The sequence below is a fragment of the Hevea brasiliensis genome, chromosome 1 (genome assembly GCF_030052815.1).
Source record: "Hevea brasiliensis isolate MT/VB/25A 57/8 chromosome 1, ASM3005281v1, whole genome shotgun sequence".
Lineage (NCBI taxonomy): Eukaryota > Viridiplantae > Streptophyta > Magnoliopsida > Malpighiales > Euphorbiaceae > Hevea > Hevea brasiliensis.
The window spans coordinates 56,523,947-56,530,459 of record NC_079493.1 but is presented as its reverse complement, the minus strand read 5'-3'; the positions used below and the strand labels follow the sequence as shown (position 1 = coordinate 56,530,459).

Sequence of the window (6,513 nt, the reverse complement as noted above, 5' to 3'; positions counted from 1 at the left end):
TCTCTGGTTATTGCAATTTCGTTTCTTCCAGTTTCGTTTGTTGATTATTTTGATAAAATTAGCAAGTATTTGTGCTTGTTTGTGAATTTTAGTTCCCAAAGGAACAAGGGAAGCAAACTCTTGAGTGGTAAAAGGCAAGAGTGTGTGAGTGCCAAAAGAGGGTAAGAGCCTGAAATTTGTGCGAAAACACTTGAGCTAAACACTTGAGAGGGTGAGCCATTTCTACTAACTTCGTTTTCTTGCAGCTAAATCATGTCTCAATTACAAGAGACAAGTGGTAGTAGTGGAGGTAATGAAGAAAAAAGGGAGTTTCCTGATGATCGAATTTTTAAAGAATCTGTAGCACAAAGCTTTGAAAGGATGAATGTGCAAATGAATGACTTTAGAGATGAATTGGATGTATTGAGGGGAATGAGAAATGAGATGACCAGGTTTATGGAAGAGATGAGAAGGGACAGAGAAGATAGAAATAGGAGGAATGATGGGGGAGCAAATGTGGGAAATCAGAATAGAAATGAAGGTAGATTTCGGGCAGAACATAGGAATGAAGGGTATGAAGAAGCTGAATGGAATGATAATGAGTATGATGAAGCTTATGACTATGGCAACTACCATTATGGTGGAAGAGGGTATAGACCACCTAGGGGTAGAGGGCCTAGGGGAAGAAGGGGTGGCAGAAATTTTAGGCTCGGTGATCATTGGGATAGAGATGGAAATGAGGAGAGAGTTGATGGGAATTTAGCTAGTATAAAAATGCAAATTCCACCTTTTCATGGGAAGGATAATCCAGATGTTTATTTGGAGTGGGAGAGACAGGTGGAGTTGATTTTTGAGTGCCACCATTATTCTGAAGAGAAGAAAGTGAAGTTAGCAGCTGTAGAATTCAAAGAGTATGCAATTGTATGGTGGGATCAGTTGTTGAGTAGGAGGAGTAGAAATGGGCAACGAACCGTGGAGACCTGGGACGAAATGAAGGGAATCTTGCGAAACAGGTTTGTGCCACCTTACTACCACAGAGAGCTGCTTCAAAGGTTACAAAAACTCACTCAAGGTACTAAAAGTGTCGAAGAATACTACAAGGCCATGGAGATAGCGTTGATTAGAGCTGATGTTGAGGAGGATCGGGAAGCTACAATGGTTCGCTTTTTGAATGGGTTAAATCCTGAAATTGCTAATATTGTGGAGCTACAACCTTGTGTGGAGGTGGAGGATATGCTACAAATGGCACTTAAAGTGGAGAAGCAACTAAAAAGGAAGAATGTGGCTAGATATGCACCAGCCAACCATTCAGCTCCTAGGAGTAATTGGAAGTCGAATTGGTCTGCTCCTTCAAGGGTGGAGAAAGAAGTTCCCAAATTCAAGAAAGAAGAATGGAAAGGAAAGGAGAAAGTAGAGGAGAAGAACAAGGGAGTTCCTACTAGGACTAGAGAATTGAAGTGTTTTAAGTGTTTGGGAAATGGACATTATGCCTCACAATGTCCAAATAAAAGAGTGATGGTTGTTAGGGAAAATGGAGAGTTAGAAAGTGAAGAGGAAAGGGAGGAAGAATCTGATAATGTTGATGAGCATGAGGATGATTGCTATGATGAGGGAGATCAGCCACCTATGGATGGCAATATCCTTGTCACCATGCGCACACTAAGTGCACAAGTGAGTATGGAGTGTGGTGATGAAATGCAAAGGGAGAACATCTTCCATACTAGGTGCTTGGTGAATGACAAGTTGTGTAGTGTGATTGTAGATGGTGGGAGCTGTTGTAATGTGGCTAGTTCACTCTTGGTGGACAAGTTGGGTTTGCCTACTACTACACATCCAAAACCATATGGCTTGCAATGGTTGAATGATTGTGGGAAGTTGAGGGTTACAAAACAGGTGGTTGTGCCATTCACCATTGGCAAGTATAATGATGAGGTACTTTGTGACGTTGTGCCTATGGTTGCTACGCATCTTTTGTTGGGCCGTCCATGGCAGTATGATAGAAGTGTTGTGCATGATGGTAGGAAGAACAGGTACACGGTCACTAAGGAAGGTCGAACATACTCATTGCTTCCTATGACACCAGGTCAAGTGCATGAAGATCAAATGAGGATTCTTAGATCCATTGAAGAAAAGAAAGAAACTTGGAGAGAAAAACTTAGAGAGGCCGAGCTGGATGAGAGTGAAAAGAAAGAGAAGAGAGAAGAAAAAGAGAGAAAAAGAGAAACAAAAGAAAAGAAAATGAGAACAAATGAGAAAAAGGAAAGCTCGGGGCAAAAGGAGAGTGGAGAGAAAAGAATGAGTTTGTATGTGAAGGAAAGAGAAGTTAGAGAGGCTTTACATTCAGGAAGACCTCTTTGTGTACTTATGTACAAGGAGGTTAATTTATGTGTTACTGACCTTGATTCACATTTGCCTAGTGATGCTTTGTCTCTTATACAGGAATATGAAGATGTCTTCCCGAATGAGTTGCCACCAGGATTGCCACCTATTAGAGGGATTGAGCACCAGATCGACTTGGTACCTGGAGCACAAATACCGAATAGACCAGCATATAGAACAAATCCTAAAGAAACAAAGGAGTTACAAAGGCAAGTGGAGGAGCTTATGGAGAAGGGCTATGTTAGGGAGAGCATGAGCCCATGTGCTGTACATGTGTTGCTAGTGCCTAAGAAGGATGGGAGTTATCGCATGTGTGTGGATTGCAGAGCCATCAATAAAATCACTGTAAAGTATAGACACCCAATCCCTCGCCTTGATGATATGCTTGATGAGTTGCATGGTGCAAGTGTGTTTTCTAAGATAGATTTGAAAAGTGGTTACCACCAAATAAGAATGAAAATTGGTGATGAGTGGAAAACTGCTTTCAAAACTAAATATGGCTTGTATGAATGGATGGTGATGCCATTTGGGCTCACAAATGCTCCTAGCACTTTTATGCGTTTGATGAATCATGTGTTGAGGAATTTCATTGGAAAATTTGTTGTTGTGTATTTTGATGACATTTTGATTTACAGCAGTAACATAGACGAGCATTTGCATCACTTGAGACTTGTTTTTGATGTGTTGAGAAATGAGAATTTGTATGCGAATGCGAAAAAGTGTTCATTTTGCTTGGATAAGGTTGTTTTTCTTGGTTTTGTTGTAAGTAGTAAAGGTGTACAGGTTGATGAAGAGAAAATCAAAGCCATTAGAGATTGGCCAAATCCTAAGAATGTGTCTGAGGTTAGGAGTTTCCATGGATTGGCTAGTTTCTATAGGCGATTTGTTCCTAATTTTAGTACAATTGCTGCTCCTTTGAATGAATTGGTGAAAAAGAATGTTGCATTTGAGTGGAAAAAGAAACATGAACATGCATTTTCAGAACTTAAAGATAGATTGTGTTCTGCACCCTTGTTGAGTTTGCCAGATTTTGATAAAACTTTTGAGATTGAATGTGACGCAAGTGGTGTAGGAATTGGTGCGGTTCTCATGCAAGAGAAACGACCAATAGCATATTTTAGTGAGAAATTGCATGGAGCTGCCTTGAATTACTCTACTTATGATAAGGAGATGTATGCATTAGTTAGGGCCTTGGAAACTTGGCAACATTATTTGTGGCCTAAAGAGTTTGTCATACATTCAGATCATGAATCATTGAAGCATATTAAGAGTCAAAATAAGTTGAGTAGAAGGCATGCTAAGTGGATTGAATTTTTGGAGTCATTTCCATATGTGATTAAATACCAGCAAGGAAAAGAGAATGTTGTAGCTGATGCACTTTCTAGGAGACATGCACTTTTGTCTACACTTGATGCTAAATTGCTTGGTTTTGAGTTCATGAAAGAATTGTATGTTGATGATGCAGATTTTTGTAATGTATATGCTGCTTGTGAGAAAAGTGCATTTCATAAATTTTATAGGCATGATGGATACTTGTTTAAGGAGAATAAATTGTGTGTGCCTAAATGCTCTATGCGAGACTTGCTTGTTTTGGAGTCACATAGTGGTGGTTTGATGGGACATTTTGGTGTTGCTAAGACTTTAAACATATTGCAAGAACACTTCTTTTGGCCACATATGAGGAAAGATGTTGATCGAATGTGTTCTAGGTGTGTTGAATGTAAGAAAGCAAAGTCTAGAGTAATGCCAAATGGTCTTTACACACCCTTGCCTGTTCCTAAGGAACCTTGGACTGATATTTCTATGGATTTTATTTTGGGTTTGCCTAGGTCTAGGAGAGGTCATGATTCTATATTTGTGGTTGTTGATAGATTTTCTAAGATGGCACACTTCATACCGTGTCACAAAACAGATGATGCCACATACATAGCCAATTTGTTCTTTAAGGAGATAGTCAGGTTACATGGCATACCTAGGACTATAGTAAGTGATAGAGATGTTAAGTTCCTAAGTCACTTTTGGAGGGTGTTGTGGGGTAAGTTAGGTACTAAACTGTTATTCTCAACTACTTGTCATCCCTGCATCGATGGACAAACAGAAGTAGTGAATAGAAGCTTAACTACTTTATTGCGTGTGATGGTTAAACAAAATTTGAAATCTTGGGAAGATTGCATTCCTTTTGTTGAGTTTGCTTATAACAGTAGTGCATTCTTCTACCGGATTTTCACCATTTCAAATTGTGTATGGTTTTAATCCATTGACACCATTAGACTTGTTGCCTTTAATTGATCATATTAATAGTCTTGATGGTAAACAGATTTGGTTAGGAAATTGCATGAGCAAGCTAGGTTACAAATTGAAAAGAAAAATGCACAATATGCTACTCATGCTAATAAAGGCCGAAAGCCTCTTGTGTTTGAACCAGGTGACTTTGTTTGGGTGCATTTAAGGAAAGAGCGATTTCCAAACCTAAGAAAGTCGAAATTACAGCCAAGGTGTGATGGTCCATTCAAAGTGCTAGAAAGGATCAACAACAATGCATACAAGATTGATTTACCTGGTGAGTATGGTGTTAGGAATTCTTTTAACATTACTGATCTTTCCCCTTGCATTGATGCAGGACCAAATTCGAGGACGAATTCTTTCAAAGGAGGAGGGGATGATGAAGAAGCACCAGTGCCTATGCCATTATTTAGAGGACCCATCACCAGAGCCAGAGCTAGAGAGCTGCAAGCATTGGTGTTGGAGCATTGTGAGCACAAGGGGGATCAAAATTGCCATGTTGGACTTTCTTGCATATTGTTGGAATCTAGGTGGATCATTCTCACACAAGTTGGCATGGGAGACTTGACAAGTGGCGCCACATCAGCGTGACTTCGCCACATCAGCATGACTTGGCACAAGACCATTTGGCCAAGTGGATTGGAGGAGCTTCTTATGCTTATTTGGATTTGCCATGTGCTGATACCTTTTGTTGGTCCCCACTACATTAAAAAAAGGCTGCTACCACCTAAAGTGTTGCTGCCAACTTATGGTCCCCACTACATAAAGGGCTGTCATAAAGCAAGTGGTCCCAAATGGTCCCCCCCCCTATGGAAACGCCCCATCTGATTGAGGAGCCTTTTATTTTTGTCTTTTTAGCCATGTTGGCACACTTTTAGGGTTTTAGAGATGCTATATATAACCCAAGATATTCAGATTGTATGGGCAGCCTTCATTTTTCTAGTTTAAGTGTGAGTATTAGGGAGAGAACTCCATTGCTGGAGCTTGAGTTTCTTCTATGTTTCTTCCATGTTTCTTGAAAGAACTTGGATTCTAGCAGCATGAACCCCTTGCTAGTCTTATTTTGATGATCAATATGCTTTAGCTTGTTACTATTTGTGTATTGACGCTTGGGTTTTCAATCTGAAATTCTGCCTTGTTTGGATGATTAAAGATCTTGGTTCCAATATTTAGATGTTGTGTTTCTTGGCATCCTAGGAGTGCTCATCATTAGTTCTCATTATTGTAGAAAGGAAAAGTACTTTGAGTACAATAGTATAAAAGGATAATTGATGTGAATTGTGATCATATAAGTGAACAAATGAATGTATACATTATAATTGAAAATTATTATGAAATAATGAAGTCATAAAACACAATATATTAATATTTAATAATATTATGTACCCTTGTATTGCCTAGACATATGTGTCAGATTGGATAGTTTGGCATGCCAATAGGGTATTGTTATAGTAGTACTACGAAAGGCTTTATGCCTGTGTTCATGGCTTTATGCCCACACTCATGGGTTAATGCCCGATTATGTGTTATCATGGCTTTTTAGCCATACTGACTGCATATGTGGTTGACGTTCTATGTCATATGGTATGACAGGCCGAGGCACTGCGGTGTCCAATGCCAACGACCCGTTATCCAGTTGAGTCAACTTGTCATAGCTTACCTGGGCAGAAAAAAATATGATTGAAATAAGTTAAAAATATTAGAAGCTAAATAAATCAGTGAGAAAAATTCAAAAGGTATTAAACTAGTATTAAGAATTTAATTATTACAAAATGATCCATAACGCATAGAAAATATTAAGAGAGTAAATGAAAGTCTAGCAGTAATTATTAGAAATGCATCCTCCATAATAATATAAACATAAACTAAATA

General features: G+C 39.0%; 1 pseudogene; it reads left to right on the top strand.

The window, feature by feature from the left end:
- The first annotated feature begins 315 nt into the window (after positions 1-315).
- On the top strand, positions 316-6,281 carry LOC131183166 (uncharacterized; annotated as a pseudogene).
- The last annotated feature ends 232 nt before the right edge of the window (positions 6,282-6,513 follow it).